General features: G+C 34.3%; 1 pseudogene; it reads right to left on the bottom strand.

Moving 5' to 3' along the window:
- Nucleotides 1-13,883: 13,883 nt before the first annotated feature.
- Nucleotides 13,884-15,010, bottom strand: LOC138358947 (S-adenosylmethionine synthase-like; annotated as a pseudogene).
- Nucleotides 15,011-17,174: the final 2,164 nt, after the last annotated feature.

The raw sequence follows: 17,174 nt of genomic DNA, 5'->3' as shown, positions 1-17,174 counted from the left end.
GCATGCTATAATGTTAATAGTACAATCCATCTCTCTTGTAATCTTTTCATATGGAGGGTGTGACATTAATATTAAATTAGAGTCTTTCTTTGGATTATTACTCATATTTTTCTTATAAATGTAATTTAATATTATTGAATAAAGAATTAAACATATAAATATAATATAAAGTTTCATTATTTTTTTCTGACTACAGATAACAGATAAAAATACATTCGCCAATTGAACAAGACACTTTCAATTACTAATTTGAGTATGTTAAGAGGTGGGCGTTGTTTTTTTGTATTTAGTTTTCGATCATGGATAATAGCCCATTCTAAATTCCCCATGATAGATGTTGGAAATGGCATTAATGTTGACAATATATAATTGACTAAAAGACGTGTCAAACGACCATTTCCATCTGAAAAAAGATGGAGAGTAAGCATTTCTAGGATAAACCATGAAATTAATTTAAAAATCCATTCAAATTCTTCCTCTGGCCCTAAAAATGTGAATATTTTTTGGGTCAATGTAGAATTGTAATTGTCCAAAATAGCCAAAATACGATTTTCTCCATCCTGAATTGAATGGATATGTGGATATACATACAAACCCTTGACACTTGTGTTATTACTAATCTTTGTGCAGCGTATATTGGTACTTACATAACCACATTTTTCGGGTGATAACAATCTTCTCATTAATATTTTGTGTAAATTTAAAACACAAGTTTCAAGATCAATTAAACCTCATAAAGTGTACATATCCTTATCTCCTACTATCTCTTCCTTAATCTTTTTATGACCTCTAATGAAATTTAAATATTCTATTGCTCTTAGTAAGTTTCTAACCTCTCTAACTTTCCAATTAGTGATTAGAGTTTTCTTCTGGTTGTGTGGCCAAATCCCAATATTTTCATGTTTCATTAAATTAGTTAAAAAACCATATTCCATGGTTTATACAACTAACCCTTGAACTTTTTTATTATTATCTAGACCTAAATATATTTGTTTAAATTTATTAATTTCAGATACTTTATTTTTTAAGTTTAGGCTTAATTCATATGAAAAAAACATCGTTTATATATTTAAAAAAAAAGGTAAACAAGCATAATATACTATTATTTTATCTTTATGTTAAACGAATAAAATAAAAAGTGACACTTTTTTCTTTGTTTTAGGATTCGGATTTACTCTGTGAGCACACTGCACAACCTAAAAACTACAAGATGTATCTAACCAGCTACAGCTTGTCTCAATGCCAGTTGTATACACATGCATGATTCTCCAGCCTGTGGGATTCTTCTGCTTTATTGTTTTCAATGGCTCCAATTAAGAACAACGTGAATCGTCGAGATCCACTCCCCAATGAGCCACCCACCACGTTTACATCAAAACAACAACTCTATGATGGTCTCCCTAAATATTTTATATTAAAGGGGACTCATCTGTACTCTAGTATAAGAACACTGACTTATGTTCAAGAATACCATAAGAGAATAAAAAAATTTATCTCCCCATCCTATCCAGAATTGAAAGATAAACAAAAATATAAAATATGGATAACTAATGATCAGTTGGAAAAATTATCCACATTTTCTTACATGGATAATAACAATGGTTGGTACATTTGCATAAAATGTAATGGCATATTTATATCATTCCAGAAAATAATAGATCATGAGTGTAAGAGTATATTTGTAGTATATACAACTACATTAGATAAAATTAATGAAATATTATATATAATAAAGGCAATGAAAAAAAAGGATAAGCATGATGATGATGATGATGTCGATGATGATGATAAATCTTTTGAAGAGTCAGCCTTTTTATTTAAAACCAAGTATGAAAATTTAAAGACTCAAATATCAAAACATAAACAAACTTTCATACATGAAGGGTTTAGATTGAAGAATGAAATCATTCCAATTATGGAATGTAACTGCTGTGAAGTAAAATTCCCACTTCCAAAGTATAGAAATAATATACTGAAGATAATCGACTTACATAAGAATGAAGTGAAACCCAAATGTTCTCCAAAGAATATGAATTTGACAGAATCTTTTAAAATAATACTGGAAAGTTTACATTACATAATTAAGAACCAATTTCAGTATAGGAATTGTGATATAGATCAGAATAGATTATCTAGAATTATCCTACAAAAAATAATTTCATCTGGTTTTATACATCAAGATAAACGGGAAGTTTTAGAAGACTACTTTTTAGGTATACAAATCAGGAATTTATTAAAAAACGAAGAAAATAAAAATATTCTTCCCTCAGTCACTAAAACTACTACTAACATTACTGAATCAGCAACTACATCATTATTATTACGGGAGATAAATAATGATAATGATGATAAGGATAATGAAGATGATAGAAAAAGAAGAAACAGCAGAAGTAGAAGTGGCAACAGAAAAGACATCAGCATCAGAAGAGGCAGCAGCAGCAGCAGAAGAATCAGCATCAGAAGAGGCAGCAGCAGCATAAGAAGCAGCAGCAGCAGCAGCAGTAACAGTAACAGTAGTAGTGATGGTGGTGGCGGTGGTAGTAGTAGTAATAATAGTAATAATAATGATGATGATGGTGGTAGTGATAACAGTAAAGAAGATAATAATGAGCATGATACAGGCAATAAGGAAGAATTAGGGTCATTGACAAACAAAGATTTAGATAAATCTGCTACTTCTACTACTACTACTACTACTACTACTACTACTACTACTACTACTACTACTACTACTACTACTACTACTACTACTACTACTACTACCACCACCACCACCACCACCACTAGTGCCACCACCACCACCACCACTACTACTAGTACTACCCTGACCACCATCGTTGCCACTGCTGTTGCTGCTCCTGCTGCTTTGGAATCTGATGATGAAGAATCAGTTTTGGAAAATAAGGTGAAGAAGAATATAACAACATTTAAAGGAATGCAAACAAAACTCAGGAAAATGGAGTTCATCATGTTCAACAACAACAACAACAACAGCAACAACATAGAGAAGAAGATTTTTGGGATCAAATTCCAGATTTCAATGATGCCCTCTTTCCCTCAGAAACTAACACCACAAGAGGAGGAGAAAAAAATAACAACATTTATTTGCCATCTACTTCAAGCTCAAATTATCAACTAATATCAGAAACCACCAATTTACCAGCAGCCAATTTGAAGTGTAATTATCATCAACCTAACATACAAATTGAAGAAGATGAAAAAGAAACAGATCTGACTTATTTAATTGACCAATATTGTAGTAAAACAGGTGAATCAATTAATTATGATTATCAACAACTAATGGTGTCGTTTCCTGAAAATACAATATTAAGTTCAGGTTTGAATGAAGATGCATATGTTAATCAACAACAACAACAACAACAATTATTGGTACACGAAGATCAACAGTTTTCAAATACCTATTACAATGCACCTCCAAATTTATATCATGAACATTCATTGACATTCCTTGATCCAACAGTGTCACCATCTACCTCAGGAGCAGGAAATCCATTACCCACTTTGGGTTTATCTCTAAATACAATTTCAAGTTCAGATTGGAATGAAGATGTATATGTTAATCAACCACAACAACAACAACAACAATTATTGGTATCTAAAGATCAACAGCTGTCAAATACAAATACAAGCTACAATGTACCTCAGATACATGCTGATGGAAATTTAAAGCATGTACATTCATTGCCACCAACAGTGTCACCATCTATCTCAGGAGCAGGATCCACATCTGGAAATTCATCATCCACTTTGGGTTTATTATCTCTTTCAAACCAAGATGAGAAAATAACAAGGGAAGTGAGTTTATTATCTCTTTCAAACCAAGATGAGAAAATAACAAGGGAAGTGAGTTTATTATCTCTTTCAAACCAAGATGAGAAAATAACAAGGAAGCGGAAAAAGGAAGAAAGGAAAAAGAAAAAGAAGGAAGAAAAGAAAAAAAAGAAGGAAGAAAAGAAGAAGAAGAAGGAAGAGAAAAAGAAAAAGGAGGAAGAACTTTCTGCAAAGCGAATAAAATATTTGGTTATACAAACTATAAAACAATCATTCCCAATATTATCTGAAGAACCTCCAACCCCATTGACTTTGTCAGTCTCCTCCTCATCATTATCATCATCATCATCATCATCATCATCATCATCATCATCATCATCATTATCATCATCATCATCAAAAAAAAAGAAAAAAAAAAGAAAAATAGTTGTTAAAATTTAGTTGGTTTTGATTGTTAAATTTATAGACATGGAAAGTAAAATTTTCTTCATTGTCAGTAGGATTTATAAATAAATAAAAGAATAATTTGAATTAGTTAAACCATGTACTGTATATATTTTTTAGTACAAATTAACAAATTTATATATCTACTAAAGAATTGGAATCTGCTAAAGCTCAAGTGCAACTATAATAGTATGAGATATTTTTACCATATGCAGCAAAAATAGAGCTGTATAGTCCTTCGAATGTAGAAGCTGGGTGTAGTGGAGTTTCGAGAATATAATAAGTTTTTTTGTTACAAAAGAATAAAATGAAACCTTTTTTTCGAGGAACATTTTACTTTCATCCTAGACTGAGAGAGTGTGCTAGCCAAAGCTCCTCCGTTTTAAAGCTATTTATTATACATTATGGATGTTTTAATGATTGAACTATTGGTTTTAGTTGAAGCTCTGAGGACAGAATTAAATTACCTACGGGACGAAGTACAGCAGTTGAAAGAGCATCAGGCGAAAAGAAATAAGGAGACCAGCTTTAAAAAAAACACTTGGAAAGTTGTTAAGGATAGAGGTCTTAAGAAAACTTTGGTAATAAATTATCTATCAGCTCACCCACAAGATGAACTTCATTCAGATTACAGTGCTTAAAGTAACAGTTACCTAACCTTTGATATATATTGATGAAAATATCCTTGAAACGTGCTTTACAAACTTACAAAAAAAACAGCTCTTCTAATAAAATTTTAATCATCACAAAAACTTGGCCTATTGGGTGGGGCCTTGCATGGCGGGCAGGGTGAAGCGTGTGCTGTGTTCGTATTTCCTTATCATAATGGAGACACGCCCTGTATTTAAAAGCATAACCAGCCTGGATGAACATTTGTTTGAACAGTTACCAAAGATACATTAGCTTTAGATTTGATAACTCAAGTCATTCATTTTCAGACCTGGTGAAATTAAAAAAAAATAAAATAAAATAATGTTCCATTAAATCTCTCAGGTCATCCACAGCGTCATTAAGTCTGTGGTCAACCCTTGAGCCCATAATGTTTGCAAGTACTCTGCATTGGTTGCAGTCTTTTCCAACATTTTCTGGGCTGATATTTGGGCTCAGAGGCGTGTGGTTGATAAGTACTTAAGTAATGATGTTTTTTTATATATCTTATTTTGAGTTAGTTAAAAATTTATGACCTCTTGTTCTTTTAAGCTTTGTATAACAGCAATTATAAAAACTTAGCCCAGACTTGTCACTGGCTGTGCTTGTTCTGCCTGACTGACTTGTCACTGGCTGTGCTTGTTCTGCCTGACTGACTTGTCACTGGCTGTGCTTGTTCTGCCTGACTGACTTGTCATTGGGTGTGCTTGTTCTGCCTGACTTACTTGTCACTGGCTGTACTTGTTCTGCCTGACTTGTCATTGGGTGTGCTTGTTCTTCCTGACTTACTTGTCACTGGCTGTACTTGTTCTGCCTGACTGTGACTTGTCACTGGCTTTATTTACTTAAATCATTATTACCATTGAGATGTTGAGGGTAATTATAACTGTATATAATTAAAGTCAGAATCATCCTTTATTAACTTATTTACCTTAAATTAAACCTCACATTAGTACAAGCCAGGAATTTTTTGGGGGTGCATAATTTTAAAAATCAAAACTATTATTAATGTCATCAATTCTCATTATATATTTCCACACAATAACAAGTCCAATAATCATATGTCTATTCTCATATAAAAATGAACAGTAGACCTAATAAAAATGGGCACACTAGATGTTTGTACATGAATGTATTTTTCATTTAAAACACTTTTAATAACCATAGGAAAGTTGGAACCAAACATTATCACTAGTCGTCCTTTGAAACTTTTAAGTATACTAACGATAGTCATATAAAAATTCCCAATTGGTTCATTGATTATAAGTATATTGGCATTTGAATATTCTTTATTAATACAAGTTTCTTTAACTATATGCCTAATATACCCGTTTGGTAACCATTTAACTGCAGTTATATACTCTAATCTTTCTGTGTTTTCTGTTGGAATAATGCTCACACCTCGATCCAGCAAAAAACTCTCAACCCATCCACCACGAGCATAAATAGACACCACAGTGTCCTTTGGGTTTATAAAACTCATTATTTCATCAAGTTCCTTCTTGGTAAGTATATGCTTTACAAAAGTAAAAATATGCTCTCGCCAATAACAATCGTTAGCATAATTACAAATATTTTGAAGATGTTCTAATCTTATTTTTGATGCACAATTTAAGACAGTAGATTTCGGCTGGAAATAAGCAATCTCACCTTGCCAAGATAATCGTTCATCTTCAGAAAAGAAAGATGAACGTGGATAACCATCTATTGGTAGTTCAGGGTGGAATTGAGGTGAAAATTTATTATTTATATGATGTCCCCAGAATGGAATATGTGCAACTGAAAGATCTTGCAACAGAATGTGATCTAAATCAACTTCAATATTTACTAACTTAGGTAGAGAGGATTTCTTTTTCTTTGGGTGTATCATTAACACTATTAAATGTAAAAATGCACCATGAAATAAATCTGTTTGGTTGCCTTCAGGAAATTCTTTGATTAGTATGATATATGTACTGTAAAATAGAATAATTAAATAAAATAAAGTTAATATAACCTGATAACAGTTCATATAAAAAAAAGGAGTAACATTAATCCCATACTTAAAACCATATAATAACCATGTACTCCATAGATTAATTTCCACATAAAATAAGTAATCATTAAACATGCTACTAGAAATAAGACATTTGTGTCATCTATAGTACATATACCAATTCCTAAGCAGAAATATATAACCATATATTGAACTTGCTTCCTGCAAACTTCTCTGTTTCTTTCACATATTAGGCAAAAAACAAGTGCAACAAAATTCACTTCTCTAAGCCCTGAATAATACCAATAAAGACCACAAAGAACTGTCCACAGGTTAAATATGTGTGTACTATAAACATCATCTAAATACAGTTGAATTTCATATGAAAGTGGTTGCCAAATGAAATCTTCTAACAGCAACATCATGATGATAATGATGATGATGATGATGATGGAAGCCAATCAATAAGTCTATTCTTACTTAAACATCCTGTAGACAAAAGAAAAAAATATGATTTAGATTATTTCCACACCATACAACACACACATACATAAATCCGCGATGTTTCTTATATTTATAGACTTCCCCATCTTTATATATATGAAGATCAATAGTTCGAAGAATATCCCCTAAACATTCTAAATTGTTTTCAGATTTTGTTTTAGGAAGGCAGTTTAATCTTTTAAGATTTTGTTTGGGGAGAGAACAGAGAAGAATAGTCTCTAACCAATTTATACATTTAATTTTTTTCATAAGTAAATTATACAAATTATATATAACAATTCTTGTTACTTCATTTACATATTTTACAGTAGGTGATCGATTATATACATTACTTAAATTATCTTTTAGGTCATATATATCGGTATGGGACAGAAGAATGGGTTTAATACATCTTTCATTCAATATAGGTTTTCTAATTAGAGAATAAGGTATTTTTCCTTGTATAGTCCAAATAGATTCCATAAGAGCCCATCCTTGATATCGTAACGTATTTTCTAAGAGAATAATGTATAATTTGATAATATGAATTCTTTTTAGGAGTTTGTATAAATAATAACTGAATTGTCTTCGAATAAAATCAAGAATAAATTCACACCGGTAATGATCCCATTTTCCATTTATTATTAAAAACCCAATATTTTGACATATATTTATATATGTGTCAAACATAACTGATATAATATTATTAAATTCACTATCTAACATATCAAACATTGGCAAATAAATATGCTTTATATTATAATTATAAAGATTAATTGAATAATTTAATATATCAATAAAATATTTACCAACTAAAATTTTAACTTGTGAATCAGTAATAACATCTCCCATTATTTTTTTATTTAATAAAAAATCAAATGGTATGGTAAATAAATTTGTTTTTGGTATACGACTACACTCAGGAACAGTACTTACTGTGATTACAGGAACAGATGAACTGGTCTATAAACCCTCATAATTTGCCTGTTTATATACCTTCCATCCCAGGTATACAATAATTACTATCTCTATTATAATCTCATTTGTGTTATTATTATCTTTCCATAAAATATAGTGAGACTAAGACGTGGAGGTGGGGGAAGGGGAGGGGGGTGCATCCAAGAATCTCTCTATCAAGTCGATAATATGGCCAGATTGTCGACGTCCTTATTTTTGCAAGCGTCCATGAACACACCATCTTCTTCATCAGTGAAGTGTCGCCACTGCCATCCTTGACCCCGACTCAAAACTTAATTTAACCCCCCAAAAATATAAAAATTGGTGTTCTATGATAATGTATAAACACTATAAACCTCATTGAGATGGTAACTAAAATACAAAGTTAGTTGGTATAGTTTGACAACCTGTTGTAACATATCTATATTTATAATATAATAATTAATATATGGTCAGTTTAAATGTGCATTTTTTTATATAAAATAGGATGAAATAAAATATTAATATACAGTTATTCCTCATCATTGATATTTGCACATTGAGCACATATTAAATCAAAACTATTAAAACGTGTAAATCTTACCGCTACCATATCACACCAATTGATTTTTTGTTTTAGAGCAAAATATTCATCCTTTAGAGATTTAGAACAATGAAGACAGTAGTGGCGTTCACTTACATTAATTTCATTAAATGTCGCCAATTGTTGTCCTAGAATTGTATTAATATCTTTTTCAAATGAATTATTCAATTCAATTTCCAATACATCAAATTTTAAATTGTTAGTGATTGTTGCAATCATATGATGTTCACAAATTACATCTTTTCCTTTAAATAATCGAACTAATGAAAATGTTGGCATAGTTTGAAATGTTATTAACATATCTGTATAAATGATATAATAATTATAACTTGGATGATATTCACCATTAAAGGTGCATTTTGTTTTTAACCAAAATATAAAATCTGGCGTTCTATGATAAGATAATGCATAGGCACTATAAATCTCACTGTAAGTTAACGGAGGTGGTAACCAACAATTGCATTCACCATCATATTTATGTCGGTCATATAAATTATATATAGAGAGAACATCATCTAGAAATCTTTGAAAACTCCCATCTATTGTAATAACACAAAATTTTTCCATATAAGAATTACAATAATGGTCATAACAGTACATATATATACTTGAAATAGATGAACAAATAACTAAAACATTGTCTTCACAACTCCTTTCTTGCACCTGACACATTTCAGTACTTACAGGAATTATAAAGTTACGTAGTCCCAAAATACAATACATAATCCAACATAAATCCTGATTCCTCTTACTTACCATTAGTAGATATACATTAATATTTAAATTATAACAGGGTTTATTTTGTTCAAATAAAATGTTTCTAAATTTGATTACTGAAATTTCTTTCACTTTTTTTCTCCAGTCTTCCTCCCTATTAATATCAGAAGAATCTGGCATAAGCACCAATACATCAAAAGAAAAAGAAAAAGAATTAAACATAGAAAATGAACAAATAGCATTTTGCGGTAACTGTTGTACAAGTGGTGATTGTGGCTGCGATTCGATAATTAAAAATTGCAAAGATGAATGCCGCTTTACTATCTTCAAAACTATACTGACTATATCCACTCCAGGAAGATAATCGACACGTGTAATTTCACCTTTACTTGGAACATGATTGATTAGAAGGGCCTGTTCACAATAATATGTTTGTTCTGACGATTGAAGAATTATATTTTCGGTCAGATAGAGTGCAGAATGTACCTTATAATGATTAATATTAGATTGCTGTAAGTTTTGAAAAGAAAAAAGAAAAATAACTGTATATCCATAAAAAATATCCAGAACAGTTGACGTGGGATACATTCGAAGACAAATATTTAACAATTGTAAAATTTCATCTGTATCCCGAGAGAACATTGTCATAGCTGTCACTAAAGACCACACTTTGTTTTTGTTTATCATACCTTTTAAAGGATGATTAACACTCGTCATTGTTTTTAATGTTGATGTAAACATAGGATGATCATTCAATAACTCAAATAGTTCAAAGTCTTTTTTTTCTTGACCCATTTTCGACCAGTTATTCATTTTAGTCTCGATCATCTTTAGAAGGCCTCTCATACAGTATCTTCCATCGGTTATGTTGTATTTGATGTAACATAATTGTTCCACAATATAGGATGCATTGTAAAGAGACAAATTACCATCTTCATTGCTATGTAGAAGTGGACTAGGGAAAAAAGTATACGAATCCCATATTAATCGATGATAAAGAGTGCGGAATGGCATGTATGACGAGTCAAGAATAACATGGCTCCAAATTTTACAAACTCTGGAACAAATAATTAAAAGATGACGATATGGAACCAGTGCAAATATGTTTTCTAATAACACCTGTGGTAGGGACGACATTTTTTGGATTAGAGTTTGCATCAACACCTGTTGTATTACAGTGTTCAGTAAGCAAAACAGTAAGTAATTTAAGTAGGGTAGTAGTAGTAGTAGTCTTTTTTTTTTAATCAGGGACTCAAATCTCTTTTTTTTCAAATATCCATTAGGGTGTTTGTGATTGTTGTCACATCTGCACACGTTCAATGTTGAATATACTATCAAATATCATTGGATACTAACCAGAAAACTAATCAATATCGACATAGTATAGAGTATATAGTATAGTGCTGGATACTGGAAAACAATCCAACATTGAATGACTCATTCAACATTGAATTACTCATTCAATATTGAATGGTATTCCAATATTTAATATAATATCCAATATCACTTAATACTGGAAAACTACTCAACAGGATAAAAACAATAACATATTTGACTTTGGTTGCATAATTACTTTATTTTTTAAAAATATCTGAATTAAAAATCATATAATTAAAAAAAGATAAAATTAAGAATGAATAATCTACTGTCAACAATTATTATGTTAATAATATTAATTATTTTCCTAACAGTTATAGTAGTCATTAATTCACGGAAAAAATCTAAAAATACTAAAAAATTATATAAAAAGGAAAACAATTACAATTCCATCAGCTATGACACAACACCAGAGTCCATTGAGCTAATACAAGATGTAGGAGGAGGAGTGGGAGGGGAATTACACAACGCAGGAGTAGTGGAAGGAGAATTACACAACGCAGGAGTAGTGGGAGGGGAATTACACAACGCAGGAGAAGGAGTAGAGTTACATGACGCAGGGGAAGGAGGAGCAGAAGAATTACAAGACGATGGAGACGGAGGAGGAGGAGGAGGAGGAAGAGAATTACAAGACACTGGAGAAGGAAGAGGAGGAGGAGAATTACAAGATGCCGGAGAAGGAAGAGGAGGAGGAGGAGGAGAATTACATGATGCCAGAGAAGGAAGAGGAGGAGGAGGAGAATTACATGATGCCGGAGAAGGAAGAGGAGGAGGAGGAGGAGAATTACAAGACACCAGAGAAGGAAGAGGAGGAGGAAGAGGAGGAGGAGGAGAAGTAGGAGAATTACAAGATGCCGGAGAAGGAGGAGGAGGAGGAGAATTACAAGATGCCGGAGAAGGAAGAGGAGAATTACATGATGCCGGAGAAGGAAGAGGAGGAGGAGGAGGAGAATTACAAGACACCAGAGAAGGAAGAGGAGGAGGAAGAGGAGGAGGAGGAGGAGGAGTAGGAGAATTACAAGATGCCGGAGAAGGAGGAGGAGGAGAAGGAGAAGGCGGAGGAGAATTACAAACAAGTGAAAATGAGTCCTCTGGCGTTCCTCACGTCATCAGTCAAATGGAATCCGTCGAACAACCTCATAAATTACTTCAAGAATTATTACAATCCTCCACAGATTCGTCTGAACTTCGAAAATCCAAAATGAAATCCAAACTTATAGAATCATTATTCTCGCCATTTATCGAAGACATAAAAACTTATAAAGGTCTCTTTATTGTTCCCAAACCACCAATTTCTTATAATCCTAAAACTATTACTGAAACTGATAAGACACTAATTCAACCCTTTAATAAATTCCTTAGTTATTATGATGAAATCCACAACTTTACCAATGGTTATTCTGCATATTACATAAATAAACTATATACAAATTCTAATATTGATAAGGGATATTATACAAAAAATCCAATTATATTAATATTTCCATGGAATTTCCATAATTTCACACCTGATATTTATACAGATCGACATGAAATAAAAGACGTCAAATTAAAGAACAATTTAGATGCATCACGTAAAAAATGTCGAAAGGAAGAAAAACGATTTTACATGAACAAATTGTTGATATCATGTACCCATGCTGCAAGTCAAGATATATTTAATTGTGGATTTTATTCGGACAGTTTCCCAATGAAAGAAAATTCACTACCCCCATTCGTGGTTATGAAACTTGAACTCGAAGACGGTCATAATGAGGTGGAATGTAAAATGTTAGCTAAGAATATTAATTCCTCAGACACATTTGCTAGCATTAAATTTAACATTTATGTGGAAGTCGAGAAAGAAGAACAAACAAAAGAATCACATGGAGGAGGAGAATTACAAAATGTAGGAGAAGGAGTAGGAAAGGTAAAAACTTCACAAACAGTAGAAGGAGGAGGAGAATGAGGAGGAGGAGGAGGAGGAGGAGGAGGAGAAGAACCACAAACAGTTGGAGGAGAAGGAGGAGGAGGAGGAGGAGGAGAAGAAGAACCACAAACAGTTGGAGGAGAAGGAGGAGGAGGAGGAGAAGAAGAAGAACCACAAACAGTTGGAGGAAAAGGAGGAGGAGGAGGAGGAGGAGGAGGAGGAGGAGGAGAAGAAGAACAAACAGTTGGAGGAGGAGGAGGAGGACCACAAACAGTTGGAGGAGAAGGAGAAGGAGGAGGAGGAGGAGGAGGAGGAGAAGAAGAACAAACAGTTGGAGGAGGAGGAGGAGGAGGAGACGAAGAACAAACAGTTGGAGGAGAAGGAGGAGGAGGAGGAGGAGGAGGAGGAGGAGGAGGAGAAGAACCACAAACAGTTGTAGGAGGAGGAGGAGAAGGAGAACCACAAACAGTTCAAACAGTTAGAGGAGAAGGAGGAGGAGGAGGAAGAGGAGGAGGAGGAGGAGGAGAAGGAAAACCACAAACAGTTGGAGGAGGAGGAGGAGGAGGAGGACCACAGCCCCACCGGAAAAAAGATAAAAAAAACTGGATTCAGTTTAAAGGAAGAAAACGTATTTATCTTGACCAAAACGCTGGTCTTATAGAGTCATTTTAATTTTATTTACTCTGATATATAAAAGGCCCGGAGATTTTATATACTCTGGTATATAAAACGTCAAAAAAGTATATAAAATTATCAATTGAATATAAAATTAAAGGTTCCCACCAGGCTTCTGTGCTGGCTAGGGTTCAAGTCTCCTGGTGGGAAAGTGTTCTAAAGTTGTATAACTTCACTCTCGTGTTTAGGAGAGTTGTGAATCAAGCATAGACCCAGTGTTCTCCCATATTAACAGGGACTTGATGAAAAACGTAAAAATGATAGTCATCCTTAAGAATTATTTGACTCTAAAATTCAGGGATGGTCAACTTCTTGGGCTGCTCCCAAGAGAACTGTTGCCGTCCAAAATGTCCATAACACGAGGTATCACTGTAAATTGGTCTCTTTAAGCCCAGCTCCTTGACAATATGTCCTAGTCGTAGATCAAAGTTGTGGTTAACAATCTTCAGAAGCTGTTTTGATGTGTACTGTGAGGTGCCATAGTGGAAGATGCTGATGCTTATGGGGTGCACAACACTAATGGCGTATGATACCTGAACCAAACAGTGTCTACATAATTTGTTTTTCACCAGGGACTTGGCAACCCATCGGGCGGCATAGGCCGCTGAGCGGTCAATCTTTGTGTAATCTTTGCCAGAGAACGCTCCCCCGCCGTGAGCACCCCACCCACCGTAAGTGTCAACGATGATTTTCCTACCAGTTAGCCCAACGTTACCTTGAGGTCCACCCATGATGAATTCTCCGCAAGGGTTGATGTGGTATTTCGTTTGAGTATCTATATATTTTTCAGGAATAATGACCTTGATGACCTCTATAACCTCGTCACGCAAAGCTTCGACAGTAATTTGTTCCGAGTGCTGTACAGAAGCGACAACAGTGTTCACTCTTTTGGGAATAACAGCTCCTTGATCGAAGGCATACTGGCATGTGACTTGAGTCTTACAGTCAGGTCGCGCCCACCAGAACGTCCCATCTCTTCGCAGCTCTGCAATCTTCTGATTGAGACGGTGTGCCAGCATAATAGTTAAGGGCATGCACTCATCGGTCTCATCAGTGGCATAACCAAACATCAGTCCCTGGTCCCCTGAACCAATGTTGTCATCACTGCGCCCGATGTGTACACCATTAGCAATCTCCGCACACTTTTGCTCCAGGGCCAGAAGAATGTTGCAGGTCTTGTAGTCAAAGCCCTTTCGTGAATCATCAAAACCAATTTTCTTAACAATATCACGCACAATTTGTTGATAATTAACTTGGGCCTTGGACGTAATCTCCCCACAGATTAGGATCATACCAGTTTTGTACACGTTTCACAAGCAACTTTGGCGTCAGGGTCCTGGCTAAGATGGGCATCAAGCACTGCGTCGCTGATCTGATCGCAAATTTTGTCGGGGTGGCCTTCGCCTACGCTCTCACTGGTGAAGAGGAACGTCTCATGATCTCCATCCATGCTCTCAGCGCACTATCCTGGGAACGAAAATGTTACTTCTAAGTACTCTTGAATTTGGGACCAGGTTTCCTTGGCTAGATTTTAACTAAATAAAAATCCGTTATGTAAAGGAATATTATTAAAAACATTGACCTAATTGTGTGAAGAGAGAAAGAGAGAGAGAACGCTAACCTGGTCACGTAGAGAGAGAGCAACTGAGCAACTGTAAAGCAAGTGTGCAGCTGCTCTGTCTTATAACAAAACTGTGAGTCAAAAAAGAATATGGATCATTTATTTTATTTTGAAATTATTATAAACCATTAAAAAAAACCATTATTACTCATTCTAATTGGAAGAGTGAATGTATAATTTGGTAACCTTAACTCTTAATGAACATAATAATTCCATCTGGTGAAAGGGATAATTAGAGAAGTATTTATTAGTCATATATAAAAATGTAATAGAAGGAACAATAAGATTTGAAATTCAATTCATATATTTCCAACCAGTCTCCAAGGTAAACAGCCTCTGTCAAATGGTAGATAAGATACATTATAAATCATCCTTATTATATGTTGTTAACAAAAAGCTGCTGTACGTGTGGACATTTGTATCCAAGATGTTTTTTCTCTATTATTAATTCTCTCCCGCAACCACCACATTCTCTTTTTTTGGGGGGTTCATAATGATTGAGATGACGATGATGTTCCCTAATAATACTTCAAATTTCTAGAAGAGTCTTGGGTATGAAGTATTCAATATGGTCTCCCTCAGCGCCTTCAGCTGCCAACACATCTGCGCGTTCATTTCCATAGATTCCAACATGGAAGGAAATCCACAGGAACTTGACAACTCTTCCCTGGTTGGTTAGTACCTTCACAACTCTCTTAATTTCAGCGACTATTGAAAGATTCTCGTCCCGATCATTATTTAGGCTTTGCAGTGCTGCTCATGAATCGGTGCAAATCACTGCACCAGTAGTATTCTGTTCAATAATATACCTTAACGCCATAGCAATGGCAGTTAACTCTGCTTGTGTTGAAGAGGTATAGTTCTCAATGCGCGCTTTTTCCTCATTTTTTGGTGGAAAAAATACATCATCCTTCTTAATTACCGTGTATGCTGCACCCGCCCGGCCATTAATAGGATTAGATGACCCATCAGTGAAGATTTGATCTAGTTCATCTCCAGCTTCATTATAAATTTCCTTAAGATACTTGTGGCTTATTTCTTGGGGTACCATGTTGGTTTTTTTCTTTACTATATCATTGATGATAATCTTGCACGAGTCATTCAAGGGATCCACCCAGGGAGGTAATCTTTCTACAGGCATGAGCTCACGAGCTTGTTGAAGTAGGTGAAGATCTTCAAGGTAGCCGACTGCTCTGTGATGCCATTTTTTGCTTCTCTTGTTTCCCCCTGAAAGTAGCACAGAGCTCAATTTTTTTTAGCCATGTCATTATAATGGGGATCTCTGGCAATCCTAATTGCAAGCTTAGCATTCAGTTCCACAATTCTTTCTTTAATACTGGGAAGGGATAATAACTCTTTTTGTAGAATGGACATTTCAGCAGTTTTTTCTTTGGAACTCTAAGAATGATTGAAATGGCTTCATCCTGTATGCTTTCTAGCCTATTCATATCACTTTGTGAATAAGTACATAAAACAGGTGCTGCATTGTCAATGACGGAGCGTACATAGTTTGTGTACATCATTTTAAGTACAGCAATAGAGGCTCCATGGCCATCATTCCAAGTCATAGCTTTCAGTTTCAGTTCCCTGAGTCGACTTTTGCATGTTCCTATGATTTGATTGAGCTCCTCTTTCTTTCCCTTGTTTGAGCCGACGGTGACGCCAAGGTACCGATAGTGGTCAACCCATTCAAGTGTTACACCATTAATTTGCAGTTCTTCATTTTCTCTCCGCTTGCGATGGGAGTATGCTTTTGTCTTGTTTGTGGAGAGAGTGAAACCGAGCTCAATACATTTCCTTCCAAGGAGTTCAATGGCCTGTTTTATTTTATCAAAGGTGGGAGCTTGTATTAGGACATCATCTGCATATCCCACTAGTTGTGTTCCTTCAGGAAAATCAATATTGGCAATTGCATTCATAAGTACATTGAATAGTGTAGGGCTTAAGACTCTTCCTTGGGGGGTCCCTAGTTCCATATTCATTGTTCTTGAGA

The sequence above is a fragment of the Procambarus clarkii genome, chromosome 87 (assembly GCF_040958095.1).
Source record: "Procambarus clarkii isolate CNS0578487 chromosome 87, FALCON_Pclarkii_2.0, whole genome shotgun sequence".
In the NCBI taxonomy this organism is placed as follows: Eukaryota; Metazoa; Arthropoda; class Malacostraca; order Decapoda; family Cambaridae; genus Procambarus; species Procambarus clarkii.
The sequence above is the reverse complement of the archived record's forward strand: the minus strand, read 5'-3'. Positions and strand labels throughout refer to the sequence as shown.